The sequence below is a fragment of the Acinonyx jubatus genome, chromosome A1 (assembly GCF_027475565.1).
Source record: "Acinonyx jubatus isolate Ajub_Pintada_27869175 chromosome A1, VMU_Ajub_asm_v1.0, whole genome shotgun sequence".
Taxonomy (NCBI): Eukaryota; Metazoa; Chordata; class Mammalia; order Carnivora; family Felidae; genus Acinonyx; species Acinonyx jubatus.
In genome coordinates, this window is record NC_069380.1 from 106,069,486 (window position 1) to 106,088,468 (window position 18,983).

The 18,983-nt window shown below is 38.1% G+C and overlaps 1 protein-coding gene across 1 annotated transcript in view; it reads left to right on the forward strand.

The window, feature by feature from the left end:
* Positions 1-18,983, forward strand: part of CHSY3 (chondroitin sulfate synthase 3) — a 286,631-nt gene that overhangs the window by 160,693 nt on the left and 106,955 nt on the right. The window lies entirely within an intron of this gene.

The window sequence follows — 18,983 nt, forward strand, 5'->3', positions numbered from 1 at the left end:
TTGTCAGATGTCAGTGTGTTCATATGTAATGCCTTTTCACTATATTTTTTAATATGGTACAGCTTAATAGCTTGGAAGTCAGCCTGATACCCAGCACTGTCGATAAATCAATGCCGTGTTCCCTCGGTAATATCACTACGAAGATATACGGAACCTCCTAAGCACATCTTTTGTTTCTTAGCTAATTGGAAAATTATCAAAGGCATATTTTGATAACTATACAACAGAAGTAGCACATTAAGTGAAAAACTAACTAGTTTTTTGTGTGGCCTAATCTTTTAAATTTAGATGTTTGCATGGAAATGAATGAAAGTTTTCATTGAAAATTAATTTTCAAGCTTGATGTTTGCATATTGTCAGGAAGAAAGTTGAGTCCATCCCTTGAACAGCCTGGATGTGAATGAAATGAATGAAAACACCCACCGTGTCTGTGTGAGAAAACTAAGCAGCTTCACTTCACCCCACAGTACAGGACCAAAGTATAGATGTATAGATGAGTAGAAAAATAGCACCACTGACAAAGTTGTATTGAAATAAACTATAATAGTATCCTCCCAAATTTTCATGTTAGGACACTGTATATAGTTTTCAAAGCATATTCACATTTACTTTTTTTATTATCGTAATAAACCTCAAAGCATATTCACATTTATTTTTATTCTCATAATAAACCTCACATATAGGGAGAAATGAGATACAGAGATTTGAAGTGACAAACTCAAGTTTGCAGAAGTCCTACGGAAAGTGCAATATTCTCCAAGTGGGAAATCAGACCTTTTTAGTTCATTGACTTTTTGTTTCCTTGTCTGTGTCCTAGTAAAATGATATGACGTTGGACAGTCTAATAGTTCTCCTTCAGCTAGAATTCAGCTATCATTGCTTTTCCATAATGGTGCACTACCATTTCTAAAAAGTGTGGTAGACATTTCTAAAAGATACAGCAACAGAGTAAAATAAAACTAGAACAATACAGAAAAATAGATTTGGGAGTAATGAAATTAGCTCACTTAAAGTGACTGTAAAATCTTGATACAATATAAAGTTGCTCCGTAATTCCCCCAAACGTCAGTATAAAAGATCCAACTGTATGTGTGTGGAAAATACTTGGAATACTCCTGTTTTTTGGTTCTGGGGGTAGGAAACAGTTTGTTCTAGTAAATGCTCTTGAGAGAAGAAATAATTTATTAAAGGTTGTAAGACTGTTCATTCCTTTGATTTTTACATTAACCTAGCAGTGTCATAAATGTTCAGTACTGCCACACAAAAATATTGCTTCTATGTTTAGGATTCGGTGGTTATTGAATGCAGCTGGAAACTTTGCTTTTATACTAAATGAGGAGGAAAGCTGAATTTTTGAGAATAGCCAGTTGGAGTTAAATAAATACATAACAATAAGAAAAATTCAAAGAAGGGGATTACTTATCATGGTGTTTGATTTAGTAGCCACATAACTTTGGGGGACTTACCCTTAGGTTCACTGTCATCATTTGTAAATGAATTAAGAATTCTTCTTGTAGGGGCACCTGGGTGGCTCAGTCAGTTAAGTGTCTGACTTTTGATTTTGGCTCAGGTCATGATTTCAAAGTTAATGAGATTGAGTCCCATGTGTTGAGCTCTGTGTTGACAGCAGGGAGCCTGCTTGGGATTCTCTCTCTCTCTCTCTCTCTCTCTCTCTCTCTCTCTCTCTCAAAATAAATAAACATTAAAAAAAATTCCTCTTTTGGGATGCCTGGGTGGGTCAGACTTCAGCTCAGGTCATGATCTCGCAGTTCATGAGTTTGAGCCCCACGTTGGGCTCTGTGCTGACAGCTCAGAGCCTGGAGCCTGCCTCGGATTCTGTGTCTCCCTCTCTCTCTGCCCCTCCCCCATTCATGCTCTGTCTCTCTCTCAAAAGAAATAAACATTTAAAAAAAGAAGATATTTAAAAAATTCCTCTTTTATTGGAATGTTGTCAGGATGAAATGGCATAAAGCACTTTTGACACTAAAAGTCTAATACACATTGAGGTGCTATACCATTTGTTTTAAAAGTATGGTTACATTTTTTTTTAACAACAGCATAAGGATATTATGGTATATCTACCTTAAATGTGTGTAAAATGTTCTAGGCCCAGTGATATACTCAACTCTTTATTTTCTTCTTGCTTTTACAAAATGTAAACATACCTTTTTCTTTGTGATCTTGGATCTAAAATGTAAAAAAAAAAAACAAAAAACCTCACATTCTGCGTGTGTCTCTCTCAAAAATAAATTTAAAAAAAATTTTAAAAAGGTGGGGCGTGCCTGGGTGGCTTAGTTGGTTAAGTATCCTGCTTTGGCTCAGGTCATGATCTCTCAGTACGTTGGGTTCAGGCTCTTTGTCAGCCTCTGTCCTGACAGTTCAGAGCCTGGAGCCTGCTTCAGATTCTGTGTCTCCCTCTCTCTCTACCCCTACCCTGATCACACTCTGTGTGTGTCTCTCTCTCTCAAAAATAAATGAAAAAACAAAAAAACAAAACATAACTCAAAACCCTGTTTTGTTTTTAACATTCTGGTGTTAACAATATTTTACAACGAATTGAAATGCAGTGATAATGCAAAAAGCAGTATACAATTCAAAGAGATTGGCTGTATTTCTATATCATATACTTTAGTGAATTCAGTTTGTGCAGTAGTCTTCACTCTCTGGAAGAACTCCTTTTTGAATATACTGTACTTCCTCTCTGTGCATTTTCTCTTGATTTGCTTTAGGTTCCTGAGGTAGACTTGTCTTCTTCCCCAATTCGTTAGAGCTTTTACTTTGCAAGGGACTGTTACATGGAGAAGACCTTTTGCTAAGCACCATGAAGAATATAGTGATAAAACGTATAAGCCTTTATCTCAAAATGCTCAGCACATAGTAGGATAAAGGCCAATCAGTTAGAGATACATATTAAAATTCAAAACGTGAAGTAAGCAGGAGTGCCTGGGGGAAAATGGAACAGGACTTTCTGTATCATCTCTGAGGAAGACAGGGTCAGTGGTACGAGACTAAGGCATAAGAAGAAGGTGTCTCATCTTAGGTGTTTTTCATATGGGCTGACATAATTTATTCACCTTATTTGTGATTGTTTCTTTTGCTTTCCTAGCACCTCAAATTCAATGATCTAAAACCTAAAGTTGTCATGGTTTCCAAAAAGTACTATTTGTGTTTAACCTGATTTTCCTGTTTGTTTTAAGGGTATCATCCCTGCCCCACCATCTTGGCTATGGAGGCTTAAAGTCTTTGTAATCTTTGACTCTTCCCATTGTCTATATACCTACTCCACAAGCACAGGATTCATGCCTTGTTTGCAACTATGCTTTGTCTGCCGCTTTCATGGTTCCAGCCTTGCTTTGAATTAACTACTTCCCACTTTATTAACACACTTGATGCCACTGCTGCCCGGCACCCCGCATATCTCTTTTCCTATACCTGGAATGCCTTTCCTCTATAATGACTTATGGAGGGCTGTCAATAGCAGACTCAGATGCAGCCTTGTCCATGAACCTTGCCTGTCCTCTTTTGTACCATGTACCTTTGCATCTGGCTTCAGAACAGCTGTAAGTGAATCCTTTTTTTCGAAATTCTATATTCCTCAGTTTCTGTTCGGTGGCTCTATCCCATGCTGCACCACATAATGATTAACTGAGAACATTCCTTATTCCTTAACTAGCTTTAAAGGCCCTCAAGCAAAAGGACTGTTCCTTTTCATGTGGCTATTCTGAGTCTTGTGGAGTAAGGTAGGAATATATGCTTGTGTATGAATGAATGAGTATATGAATACATAACCATAGATAATGTCAGACGTAAATGGTTCAACATTTTCTTGAGATTAATATTTTTGGAAATATTTCTATATACGCTCTTTACAAATGTTCTAAAGAAGTACGTGTATATTTAGATACATACACGCAGGATTTTACTTTTTTTACTCTCAGTATAAAAAGCATGTCTTCTTCCTAAGAATGCTACATTATTCCTTCACGATTTAAATGTAACATGATTGGGGGTGGAGTGTAATAGTTGTTCCCTGGAGTTAAAGATTTTAAACTAGGAAAAACAGTGACAATAGTTAGAGGGATACATCTTGCTGGGGAGACTTGAGGCCTGCTTTGCAAATTTTTAAAATTCTCCCCATCCTCTATATCCCTGGTGATGCTGGAGTTTGTTTTAATTTCAAGCAGTGCCCCTGCCTTCTAATTTGAAGTAGCTAGATACCATCACATGGCTAGAGTATAGCAAAAGCCAAAGTAAGAATTTTAAACGAAGCTAGGAGATAAACATGGAAGTTCTCCTCGTGGACATGTTGGTCCAGCAATGTCATGTATGCTGTGTGTAAAAGATGTATGAAATATAATTAATTTTCTCCACTATTCAGGACGGTATGTTTAGTTCAAGGTAGGCAAGAAGAAAAGCTGGAAAATTCTTTCTTAGTGTATATGATATTTTGTTTTAAGCAGATGCTCTGTACCAATAATTTGAAATTATCAGAGAAGTCTGAATATCAAAAGAGATAATCCAGAAGTATCCAGATTACCCACTCTAAGATCTTATTCATGATACCTGACTTTTGTGTGTGCCTTTTTAATTAACTTAGTAGTTTTAACATACATATGTGTGTCTACACACATATATTTATATATGTATTTATATCCCTTTTTAATTCAGAAATCATCCTGAAGAAAAATTTTTGGCGTTTTATTGTATAGACCAAATAGAAACCTTCTAGTAAGACCATTTCTCAGGAAAATTTAAAGTGAGTAGGTAGTCAAAACAGCTAACATCTTTGAGCACTTACTAAGTAACTTACGTGCATTCTCTTTAGCCACCCTGGAACACTTTGAAGTTTTGAAGTATTGTTTCCATTTTGCAGATGAGGAAGCTGAGATAGAGAACTCAGAGAACTCACCCCAGGTGAAATAGCTTATGCATGGTTGCAACAGGCTTTTCAGTCAGGCCATCTGGCTCCACATCTTCCATGTGTGCCAGAGAACAATCAGTACAACTTTACCTGTCCTGTCCTTGGTGCCTGAGTCAGAAATGCCTCCTTGCCAGCCTACCAGCTAGGGCTTCAGGAACCCCACATATCATTTCCATAAATTTTCTCTGCTCATCATGACGTGATGCTTTTACTCCCTGGGTCTGCATGTTGTTCCAGGAAAATTAACAGTGAGTGCTTGGCTATAGAGCTGCCGCATAAAGGAACGCATGTTGTGATCTCTGCAGAGCTGCCCCATCTCAGTGATAAATCACTCTGGGATTAAACAGGGATTCAGTCCTGAGATCATTGGTAAAGGCTTTCAAAGCTTCACACATCTGTTTTGTTACCAGTGGGCGGTGATGCTTCACTTTATCAGATTTTCAGAAAGCATACATGTTACTTGTACTTTTTGCTCTAACCAGTCCTTGTTGAGCCAGATTGCTCCCTGGCCACTATTCTAGGAATAGAAGCAATGGGTTAAAAACCATGTGGCGGGAGGATGAATAACTGGACCTTAGAAAACCAAAATGCAGAACCCCAAAGTAAATTCCTACTGACTTTATCAAAGCAGGCCTGATTGTTTTGCTCAGTGCTTGAACCTTTGTTGATGCCCAGCTGGGATCCAGAGGAGAGGGAGAAAGACAGGCATCTGTCTGGAAAACTGCCGTGACCATCAGGAATGACAACCAGAGCCTTGGAGGATAAGATGGATCCACTGGTACTTGACCCCAACCTTGTCTTCCCTGTCAGCCTCTTTAATCACCCACCCCTCTGGGCTCGCTTGTCTAATATACTGTAGTCATCAAAGCAGGGCATTAAGTACTGAGATCCCTTTTCATGCAAATGTTATTCTGAGGATTGATGAGATTATGTTTGTGAAAGTTTCTAGCAAACATCAAATGAAAAGCATTGCCTGTATAGCAGGAGCTGGTATGTTTGAAGCGGGACCCCGTTCTTCTCTGCCTTTTTCTCTTGTTTCCCTCTGAGACCCGTGACAACATTCATCCTCCGTTTTCCCCAGCTGGTGGGGAGACGGTAAAGAGGACAAAGCTCCAAGTGGAGACCAGAAAGGCTTTCCTTAGACATTGATGTCCGACTTGTATGGCTGTCATCTCTTCTAAAAAGAATGTTTCCTTTCAAATATACGTTATGCCCCCATAGATGTAATTAGACAAATGGAACTTTCTTTTTTAAAAGACTTGAAGCCACCTCTCACAAGGAACATTGTATCTGGCTGTGGTATTTTAAATTTTTGGCATTGGGATAAACGTCAGCATTGGGAAAACAGAGTGTTTTGTTAGGTTTAAAAGCAAATATTTTTGCTACTTGCATTTATGATTTCAATGATGTTCTCATATGTAGAATGTAGTCCTGCTCCAGGTTTTGTGGAAAATGGTTTTAGAGAGAGGCCGAAGAAGATCACAAGAATATAAGAATATTGATGTCAATCTTTCAGACGTGGGTTCAAACACTGAATTTGACGCTTACTAAGGGCCTGAATTTAGACACACAGCTCAGTCTTCGTATATCTTTACTTTTTCTTCCGTAAAAATAGAATAATAGGCATACTTGTTGCATAGAGATGTTATGAGGAAACCAGGCATTTATATGAAACTCTTGGCACAAGTTTCAAATGAACGGTCATTACTCACGATGGCTTGTGTGCTTTTAAAATACGTATCGAAAGCAAAGAGATTTGTGGGTACAGCATCAGTACATGAATTAGAAGGCTAACATTTCTCTCCCTGGCTTCCTTCTAATGATCCAAGTGGTGTTATGACCATTAATTTTTTTGTTTGTTTGTTTTTGGCAAGATTATGGTTAGCCATGCTTGGGAAAATATTTTCAGCGCTAAAGAAATACACCTGAATGTTTATACACATATACATACACTTCAACATTTGCACAAAATGTGTGTGTATAGACATACATACATACATCTACCTGTCTGTCTATGTATCATAAGGCTGATGCCAAAAGCCACAAACAACTCAATCCATTTAATGGCTGTGAGGCCAAGATGAGTCGATTGGCTGTCCGTTTATTCATCTATAAAATCAAAAGTTGAAAGTAGATGAACTCCCAATTTTCAACCTATGAGATTTTTAATGTATCCTTTCTTTTTATCTTCAAATGCAGTCATATATAATATAATATAGTTATATAATACTAACCACCTCACTAAGGCAGCCTTTCCTTACCCTCTAACTAGATCACACCTCTGTTACACACTCTCATTGCACCGTGTACCCATCCCTCTGTATGACCAGGGCATCTCCACTGCTCTGTAAGCTCGGTGAGATCTATTCTGCCCATTACCCGCACAGTGCCTGTAGGGGACTAGTGCCTAGTAAGGACTTCAGCCACATTGACTTTGAGACTGTTTTATACCTGGGCCTATTTCTGTGAATTTCCAACTGAAGCCGGCTGGAATCTCTTTCTTCTCAAAGTTTATTTCTGCAAGCAAGGTACTTTGTAACAAGCACATTATTTTGTTGATAATGTGTTGGCCCCGTTCTTAGGATATTAGGTAAAATCTGGGAAAGTAAACAAAATTTCAGCAATTATTTAATGTAATTCTTGGAAAATAATCAAGACCAGGAGTCAGTGTATGCTGAGCTGAACAGATTGGCTTCTTTAAAAAGGACCATCTGTATTGTTTCATTCCGTTAATACCTAAAAATTATGGGAAGCACTTAGGCAGAAAAGAGCTGAGTGCGTCCAAGATGCTTCACTTCCAGTGCAGTCTTAGTCAATCTTTTAGAATCTCCAAGCCCTTGTTTTCGAATTGAACACTATCTACCCCAAAGGCATAGTATGAAGATTAAATTAGATATGTTGCATGATATCTCAAAACAGCATCTTATACCCAACCTCTATTTTTTGCCTCTTTTCACATATTTGCTATAACTATTTGACAGAGGAATTAAGGAAGGAAATTTCAAGTCATTGCTAAAACTAGAAATTATCCCTACTTATGTGCGTTTCATCAGAAGTAAATCCTGAAGACATTCTACATGGAAGCATAGTATTTCTCCCAAAAACACCCACAGACCAGTGCACATTCTAGGAATATGGGGGAGATTGTATTTCTCACCCGAGTCCAGGCTAATGGAAACCCAAGTGGCAGTGTTAATCATTTGTATTGGAGGTTCATGGAGTTATGATGATGACGGTCACTTTTCAAAAGCTCAGCAGAAATGGCATTTAGGGGAGATTGCTGAATTTTTACTTTTGTGTGAAAAAGGGCTTTGATTTTTTGAACGTAACAAGTTATTGATCATTGCAGTGTGGTTAATTACATTTTTAAAGACATGAATCTGTAAGAAAATCAATATAAGGGATTTAGAATATGGCGACTTTGAGAAGCAGTTGCTAGTATATTTTATTCAGACATAAATCCAAAACACAGTGGAGTTTATTTCAAATCATATGTTTGATCTAATGAAATATTTTCTTATAATGCTTTATCTTTGGTACTGAATGCTGTGAAAGGAATCTCTCTTCTTCTATTGTTATGAGAGCTTATAAATAAATCCCATTAATGCTAATCTCTAAATTAAAGAATCTGACCAAAGTCCTTGTCTACTGATTTTTAAAAAATGATTGTTTTCATGTTGAGTATATTGTGTTTTATCCCCAAAGATCATGGATGGTTGAGTAGGGGTGGGCAAGGGTGGGAACATATGTTCTCACATTTTGGGCTGTACTTATAAAAAGGCTTCAACAAACGTAGAATAAACATTAGTTTTTTAATTACAGAAGTGTGGTGTGTTTAATTACTCTCATGCGCTTGGGTGACAGCCCTTCTCCTGAGATACTGGACATCTTTTTTTAAGACTTTATTTTTTTGAGAGCAGTTTTAAGTTCGCAGAAAAATTGAGAGGAAGGTACAGAGACTTCTCATCTGCCCTCTGCCCCCACATATGCATAGCCTCCCCATCCACATCCTCCACCAGAATGGCATGTTTGTAACAATTGCTGAGTCTACACTGATGTATCATAATCACTCAAAGTCCAGGGTTTACAGTTCACCCACCATGTTGTATATACTATAGGTTTAGGCAAATAATAATGACAAAGATCCATCACTATAGTATCATACACGGTATGTTTACTGCCCTAAAAATCCTCTGTGTTCTTCTTGTTATTCCACCCTCCAACCCCTGGCAACCACTGATCTTTGAGAACCTTTTTTTTTTTTTTTTTTTTTTAAAGAAGGAATTGTATTTGTCATAGAAACAGAGGTGATAGAAGTGAGGAGCTTCGTTTATTTTCAGTGCTGCAAGTTCCCACTCAATAGTGAGGAAACATAATGCACTCAAAACCTGACTATTTGTGTCTCTGTTTCCTTATATAACAAGGGATTACTTTATTCAAAAGTACTATTTTGTCTCCTTTGTGTTACTTTATTTTGTATTTGGGGGCTGTACATTTGATCATCAGTAAAGATGATCATTTCTCAGTTCCTCATCTTCCTACATATATACTCAAGTGAGAATAAGCAAATATTGGGCAGGCAACTCATCTTTTTTCACTGGATCCCGTTCTGTTATTTTAAAAATGTTACTCTGCTGTGTTAGCATTTTATGGAAATGTATGCATAGGAAAATATATCTATCTTACTCTTTTCTCAAAACTCATTTGTACCGCCCTAAGGCTAATTAATATAAATTCCATGTTATAAGCAGGTATTATCACTTAGCCATCAATGACAAGAAAAATAATAAAATCACTTTGGATCATCACATGTAGCAACATCTAATTTTTATGGAATTATTAAGGAATTAGATAATAAATATAAATGAATATTTTAGATGATAAAGTATTATTTCCTTAAAAGTGCTTTTTTTTATTTTAGTAAGTTTTCTCTAATACATCTTTCTAGAACACATTTATATGTGTATGAATTTTTGAAATATATTATTCTGAATATCAGCAAACATTTTTATGATGAACAAAGATCATTATCAGAAAAAATATTTTTATTGTTTTGGATTTTTTTCTGTACTGAAATAATTCAGAAGCCTTTAATTTTTTTAATGTTTATTCATTTTTGAAAGACAGAGTCAGAGCACAAGCAGGGGTGGGGCAGCGAGAGAGGGGGACCCAGAATCTGAAGCAGGCTCCAGGCTCTGAGCTGTCAGCACAGAGTCCAATGCAGGGCTCGAACTCACGAACCATGAGATCATGACCTGAGCCGAAGTTGGATGCTCAACTGACTGAGCCACCCAGGCGTCCCTGAAATACCTAAGAAGCCTTTAAGGGGTGTACATTTTTTGGGCATTTTTATCAGCAGACTTGTGTTGGTCTTTCTGCTTTCTTTTTACATGTTCTTTTTTTTTCTTTTTAAAACTTTTTAATTTTTTTAAATGTTTATTTATTTTTGAAAGACAGAGAGACACATGGCATGAGTGGGGGAGGGGCAGAGAGAGAGGAAGACGCAGAATCAGAAGTAGGTTCCAGGCTCTAATCTGTCAGCCTAGAGTCCGACATGGAGCTCAAACCCACAAACCATGAGATCATGACCTGGGCTGCAGTCAGATGCTTAATCAACTGAGCCACCCAGGTGCCCCAACATGTTCCTTTTTTTCCAATTGGAGATTGTATTCAAGTATTTTCCTTTCTCTAAATGTGAAAAATGTATTTTTATCCTTCAAGTAGCCCTATTGTCCACCCCTAATATTTACCTCTCTTTCCTTTAATCTAGCCAAAAGACTAATCCTGTTAAGCCAGTTAATATAATGTAGGCACAACTGAAGTTCCCTATAGTCTAAGAATTTTCATAGTCTCCTTAACATAATTTACATTAGCTCTGTGATTTTATGAAAGAGGCCCTTTCTCCACTTACTTCTGGGTTTATGATTGTTTCAGATACCTTTAATTGCTAAAAATATCCTCTTCAACAAGTGGAAATTCTTGTATCAGACTTTTAAATAGGAAAATGTAATACATATTGTTAATCAAATATTGATATGGATGTGGAGTGTGTAAAGCACCCTCAAAATTTCACGAACAGATTAAAATTAGTTTGGTGTTAGAAAATTTGTGTATAATTATCACGATTTTTATATTTTTAATTTTTTAAATATTTATTTTTGAGAGCACGCAAGCAGGGGAGGGCCAAAGAAAGAGGGACAGAGGATCCAAAGTGGGTTCTGCACTGACAGGCTGACAACAGTGAGCCTGATGTGGGGCTCGAATTCACAAACCGTGAGATCATGATTTGCTGAGGTCGGACGCTTAATCGACCGAGCCATCCAGATGTCCCTAATTATGATGATTTTTAAATCAGAGCATTTTCTATCTCACCTGATATGGCATTATTTTATTCAACACCAAAAAACTCACTTTTTAATAGATTAAGCATGAAGTGAACAAAAGAAAAAATGCTGCCTTCCAGTGGGTATTATAATTTTTTCTTATTAATAGTTTCAATTTCCAAATGTTACAAAATGTGTTAGGTTGCATAACCATGATTTAACTTTCCAGTATCTCTGATCTGTTTGTGACCGTGGACACACAGGCATTGGTTGAAAAATAGTTGCCGAATTGATGTTAAAAGAATAGGCACTGCCTGACTTGACCCTGCCTGTTGGATTTCTTCTCATTTACTTTTTGAAAACTGGATTCCTATTACTTGTGTGTGTGTAACTATATACATTTCTCTCTGTGTGGATATGTGGAGGCAGATCAGTAAGGGAAATACAGAGCCCTGTAAATTGGCAGCCATGAAGTCCTGATGATAAGAGAAATGGAAGCTTATTATTGTCAGCATGTGTCCAGATAACAGCAGTGGACTAACAAGGTTGTTCATCCAATATTTACACTTCAATGTGAAAATGCAGTTGTAACTGATTTATTGAACTAGCTGAACACAGTAGGGGGCACGCATCTTTATTCTTTAATGTTAGTATCTTTCAGTCATGCTCCTGGCTAAAATTCCTTGCAGTTCCCACCGCTTGTGCATTCACTCCAGGCACTAAAAAGTGGTTTTGTTTTTCAGGCAATAAAAAGTGCCCTGCAGTCTAATGTCAAATCTTCATTCTCTAACTAGCTTGCAAGTTCCTGTCTTCCCCTGCTCTGGCTTCCCTTAGCTTCTTCACTGTTTGCCTCCTCTTACACTCACTAGGCTCTCTGTGCTTTGGAGAGTTAGATGAGATAGATGAGACAGGGGAGAGGAAAAGAGAAGATAGGGCCCTCTGAGAAGGTGCCCTCTGAGACAGCTAGAGATCCAAATGCAATTTTTTTACTTGTGTGGTGCTTTTGTGGTTTTCTCCAGGAGCCCTTCCCTGGGGTGTTCCAAGTCTCTCCCGTGCTCAAGGCCCCTCCATTCAGCCCCCAACAAATAACTCCCCCTCGGTACCTGACTGCCAGTGCTTTCCATCTGGTAGCTTCTCCCATCCACTGGTCCACTTGGGCGGAGTCACTTTCAGGAGAAGGCAAGGTTGGCTTCCTTTCTCAAGGGTCCACCCCTCTCTGTTAATACTCTCACCTCCTCCTGCAGGTTCTAGGAGGTCTGTTGAGCATTTAAACAATTTCAGCTGTGTGCTTATCCCAATTCCCTGCGTCCTCCAAACTCTGAAGAGCATGTATCACATTGCATGACCCACCCATTTCTCTGTCCATGGGTTATGTTCCTTGCCCATGGACTTGAATGCACGTTATTTATGTATTTATTAAAAAAAATTTTTTTAACATTTATTGATTTTGGAGAGACAGATAGAGCCTGAGTGGGGGAGGGGCAGAGAGAGAGGGAGACAAAGAATCTGTAGCAGGCTCCAGGCTCTGAGCTGTCAACACAGAGCCTGACATGGGGTTCGAAGTCACAGACGGTGAGATCATGACCTGAGCCAAAGTCAGATGCTTAACTGACTGAGCCACCCGGGCGCCCCCGCATAATTTCTTTATTCACGGTGCACACATATCGTGGAGTTGTTTCCATTTAAGAGTGCCGTACTCCTTCAGTGAAGTCTCACCGGTAGGAGAGAAGGAAGCAATCACTTAATGAAAAGTGCCTCGTCTCAGATTGATGCTTCCCAAATGGAAGCTTTATACATTTGTGTGTGTGTGTGTGTGTGTGTGTGTGTGTGTGTGTGTGTGTGGATAAAGGGGAACCTAATTTGCTTTCACCTGTGAAGTAAGTGAATGAATTTATGGCTTGAAGCATGCTGTTAGTATAGCCTGTCTGTCTGACATGCTTTCTTCCCTTTCAGATCTGTTTTTTTTTTCATTTGGGATGTTCTATTTATGAAGTATTTATAATTCCTGTTTACCAGAAATGAATTTGGATCGTTGCCCAAAGCACCAGGTCTGCTGTTTCTGAACTTTAAAAAAAAAAAATTCTCTGCTTTTGTTCTGTTTAATTATGTAGGCTTTTGCTTTCCTCTTATCAGGACCATGATTCAGTCCCTTTAGTGTGTAATTATCCCAAGTGTCCTTGATTTGCTAAAGTGAGAATCTCTCTATTTTTGTCAGAAAGCAGGACGTTGTTCTGCTTTGGAAACCTTTTGCAGCATTTTGTTTTTAGTTGTGCCTTTGTGGTCCCAATGTAAACACACAAGTTTGAATTCCTACTCAGTAACAAGAATTAATCTTGAAATAAATTAATAAAAACAAGGAGGAAATGTCTAAGCATCCATGCCTTATTTGTAAAACAGAGTAATGGCAGGACGAGGCCACATGATCTTTTGAAGATCCTTCTAAGTCTGTCCTTTTATATAGGGTAAGAACATGAACTTCTGAAAAAAAATTCATGTCTTTATTTTCCACATGCTTTATCTGTAAGATAAGCTGATTCTACTTCATTCAAGTTCATAGGAACATTGTATGGCATAATAGTGCCTGAAACAGGAAACATGAAATAAATGCTTGTTCTCTCTAACAATGCAGTATATTTGCTAAAGGAAAATGTTATTTCTAAAACTGCCCTTGAAGAAAGGAAATTTTTTTAATGCCAATTTTATTGTCTTCTTGCAAAGTTAATTACATTTCTGGATCCCTCAGACTTCATAAGGCTACCTAACCTGGCGTTTGAAATGGGATGGCATTCATAGTGACAATCCCTATCTTGCTGACTCCTACCCATGTCACGTCACCAGCAGTGGCATTTAGGAATCCCCAGAGAAGGAAGGCTTTCATTTGTTCTCATAAACAAATGCAGTCAGTACCTGTCTGGAATCTGTCATTGGCTCCCTTTCTGTGCCTGCCTCTTTGAGTGAGGTCTGTTGCTGAATCGTAGGAAAGCTCCCCAGTGTTTTGGATTCTTCCCTGGCCCCTGTGCTGCTGAGCTCCCATGCTACAGACCCTTCAAGGAGGCATAAGGGCCTATAATCTATGAAACCTTCAAAACACTGTATCCCATTTATCCCATTCTGGTTCCTTGCCTATGATATGGGAGAATGTTTTCTTCCCATCCTGCTCTATTTCATCACACAGTAGAGAAGAGGTTAGTTTGGGGGATCAATCCAAGTTATCTGAGTTATAAATGCCTAATATAGTAAGTGCTGGAGGTCCACTGTGCTAGCAGGTCAAATTTGCATAAGTTGGCCAAAACTCACAGTGATAGTATCATAGTCTTAAGCTGGGACCTCTATGATGATGATGTTTGGGTTTGTGCCTCTATATAAAATACTTAGAACTTTATTCACTGTCACTGTAATCCTGTACCATAGAGAAAAGGTGCCCCAAACATCTAGCTTTAGAAACCAATGGGGCTTGGAGCACCTAGGTGGCTCATTCAGTTGAACGTCTGACTTCGGCTCAGGTCATGATCTCACAGTCCATGAGTTTGAGCCCTATGTCAGGCTCTGTGTTGACAGCTCAAAGCCTGGAGCCTGCTTCAGATTTTATGTCTCCCTCTCTCTGTCTCTCTGTCCCACCCCCACTTGTGTTCTGTTTCTCTCTCTCTATCAAAAATACATAAACTTTTTTTTAATTTTATTTGTTTATTTTTTTTAATATTTTAATGTTTATTTCTGAGAGAGAGAGAGAGAGACACAGAGTGTGAATGGAGGAGAGGCAGAGAGAGAAGGAGACACAGAATCCGAATCAGGCTCCAGGCTCTGAGCTGTCAGCACAGAGCCTGACACGGGGTTAGAACTCATGAACTGTGAGATCATGACCTGAGCCAAAGTCGGATGCTTAACCAACTGAGCCACCCAGGTCCCCCTCCAAAAAAAAATTTTTTTTTTAAAGAAACCAATGGGGTTTATGGCCATGGGACCCTGGCGAGGCTGTGGGGATGTAAGATACTGCTTTGGAGAAGCTCACGTGCAGACTCACTCATGCTGGGACCCAGTGCAAAGGCAACACTTGAAAACATGACTGTGTTATATGTGAAAGACATTTCTCTGTTAATAAGTGTCTTCTGGAGGAGCAGGGACAGGTTTGGACTTTTTTGGGGAGACAGGGGCACTGGTGAGCACCCTTTTTGCACTCTCCCTCTACCTTGCTAGTGCAGGCAGATATTCATGGACACAGCCTCATTACAGCCATAGTCATGCTCTGCCCCCAGCACTCATTTCTGGACTCCTGAAAACCCCAAGTGTGCCTCCCCTGCAGCATGGTTTCCTGGCCTCCTAACAGCTGTTCATGTGTCCTGCCTCTAGTGGGCTTCCCCCGCCTCACGAAACTCACAGACATGGCCTGCTCCGGAACCGTCCCACAGCCTCAAGAAAGCCAGCAAACACAATCTACACAGAGAATGACTTTCATCATCTGGCCATCATTTGTGGCTGGAGAGGCTTGTGTTTCTGGGCCCCACAGGACTGTAACAATCAGAAAAACTATTCTGGCAGGCTACTCCAGTGAGGGCACTGCACAAAGAGTAGACTCAAATACACCACCGGTCTGCCTGTGAAAAAAAGCCCATCTACTTGTCCTGTAACTTCAACCTGAGGGACAGGCTTTAGGTTTGCCACACACCTAGAGGCCGTAAAGGAGCTCTTAGGGAGCATAGGCAGAGAAGTGCCATCTTTGAGCTTTCCCTTTGCCTTGCCACAGCTTGCTTGTAACTCCCAGAAAGGAGTGTATACAATCATCTAAAGCCCAATTTTTGTAAAAATCAAACAGGAACACCTCCAGATACTCTGGGGTGGAGATCAGCAGGGCTTACAACTGTAGTCCCACAGGGTTGTGTATATTGGCATACTTTAAAAGCTGCTACTTGAGGATCTGGCTTCCAGTCAGCCTGAAACTATGTGCTGACTGAGATTCTCCCTTTGGGACACTGACAGGCCTACTCATACCCTCAACAACTGGAACCTATCAAGAATATATCAGGCTGATTAGACAATCACAAAGGCTCAGGAGACAATCAAGAGCTGGGGCAGGGTTGTATAGGGAGGCTCATTTCCTACACTGGGCACTCTTTCAAAACTGGGAGAGATAGGTGTTTCACATAATACACGGAAACAAATACAAAGTCAAACAGAATGAGTAAAGAGGGGAATATGTTCCAAATGGAAGAACAAGACAACTTCAAAGAAAGACTTTAATGAAACAGAGGTAAGTTGTCTACCTGATAAAGAATTCAAAATAATGGCCACAAAAAGCCTCCCTGAACTTGGGAAGATAAATGAACACAGTGAGAACTTCAACAAAGCAATAGAAAATATAACAAGGTACCAAAGAAAAGTCGAAGAGCTGAAGAATACAATATATGAACTGAAAAAGGCACTAGAGGGATTTAACAGCCTACCAGATGGAGCAGGACAGATCAGTGACCTGGAAAAGAGGGCAGCGGAATGCACCCAAAGTAGCAAAAAAAAAAAAAAAAAAAATTTAAAAAGTGATAATACCTTAAGGGGACCCTGGGGCACCATCAAGCAGAATAACATTCATTTTATTGGGATTCCAAAAGGAGAAGAGAGAGAGAAAGGGGCAGAAAACTTATTTGAAGAAATAATGGCTGTAAACTTTCCTAAGCTGGAGCAGGAAACAAACATCCAGGTCCAGGAAGCCAAGAGAGTTCCATATAAGATGAACTCAAAGAAATCCACATGAAGACACATTAAAATGAAAATGCCAAATGTTAAAGATAAATATAGAATGTTAGAAGCAGCTAGAGAAAAACAACTTTTTGCATACAAGGGAACCCCCATAAGCTATCAGCTGATTTTTCAGCAGAAACCTTGCACGCTGGAAGGGAATAGCATGAGATGTTAAAAGTGCTGAAAGGAAAAAGCTTCTAACTAATACTCTATTCCACAAGGTTATCATTCAGAATTGAAGGAAAGAGAATTTTCCAGACAAGCAAAAGCTAAAGGAACTCATCACCACTAAACTGGTCTTATAAGAAATCTTAAAAGGATTTCATTAAGCTGAAAATAAAAGGCACTAGCTAATAATAAGAAAATATATAAAAGTAAAAACCTCACTGATAAAGGTGAATACGCAGTCAAAATAGCCACTTATAAAACGAATGTGAAGGTTAAATCAAAAGTAGTAAAATTACTGTAACTACAATAACTAGCTAAGATGTACAAAAAATAAAATGATGTAAAACATGACATCAGAAACAATGTGGGTGGAACAAAAATGTAGAGTTTTTACTATGTATTCAAATTTAAGCTGTTGCTAAATTAAAATAGGCTGTTTTTTATATATAGACTATTATATGTGAAATTCATGGTAACCAGAAAGCAAATGCTTACAGTGGGTACACAAAAAATGAGAGAAAAAAACTACATAACACTAAAGAAAGTCACCAAACCACAAAGGAAGAGAGTAAGAGAAGAAAGGAACAGTGTCACTATAGCAACAGCCAGAAAACAATGAATAAAATAGAAATAAATACACACCTATAATAATTACTTTAAATGTAAATGGACTAAATTCTCTAAAACACATGAAGTGGCTAAATGAATAAAAAAAAAATCAAGACATCCATATGTTGCCTACAGGAGACTCACTTTAGATCTAAGGGCACACAGACTGAAAATCTACGGAAAAAGATATTACAAACAAATGGAAATAAAGCTGGTATAGCCATATTTATACCAGAAAAATAGACTTCAAAAACAAAGACTGTAATAAAATATGAAGAAGGACATTACATAATGATAAAGGAGTCAATTCCATAAGAAGATATAACATTTATAAATATTTATACACCCAACATAGGAGCACCTAAATATATAAGCAAATATTAACAGACATAAAGGGAAAGATTGACAGTGATACAATAGTAGGGGATTTAATACCTTACTTTCATTAGTGGATAGATCATCTTGACAGAAAATCAATGAGGAAATATTGTCTTTAAATGACACATTAGACTGATGGTCTTAATAGATATATATACAGCACATTCCATCCAAAAGCAGCAAAATACACATTTTTCTCAAGTTCACCTAGAACATTCACAAGGATAGATAACATGTTAGGCTACAAAACAACACTCAGTAAATTTAAGAAGATTAAAATCAACCATCTTCTCCAGCCACAATGGTAGAAAACTAAAAATCAATTAGAAAAAAATAGAAAACCATAAATGTGTGAAAATTAAATAATATACTGTTGAACAATCAGTAAGTCAATTAAGAAACCAAAGAGGAAATTAAAAAATAACTTGAAATAAGTAAAAATGGAAATACAATGATCCAAAATCTATAGAATACAGCATAAGCAGTTCTAAGAGGGAAGTTTATATGATATAGGCCTACCTCAATAAACAAGAAAAATCTCAAACAATCTAACTTTATGCCTGGAAAACTAGGAAAGGAAGAATAAATAAACCTCAACATTAGTAGAAAGAAGAAAATAATAAGGATCAGAGCAGAAATAAATGAAATAGAGATTAGAAAATAAAAGATCAATAAAACCAAGAGCTGTTTCTTTGAAAAGACAGAACAAAATTGACAAAACTTGGTAGACTCACAAAGAGAGGAAAGAAATGAGTAAAATCAGAAATGAAAGATAGGAAGTTACAAGTGATACCACAGAAATACAAAGGATCATAAGAGACTTCTGTGAATAATTACTCACCAACATATTGAAC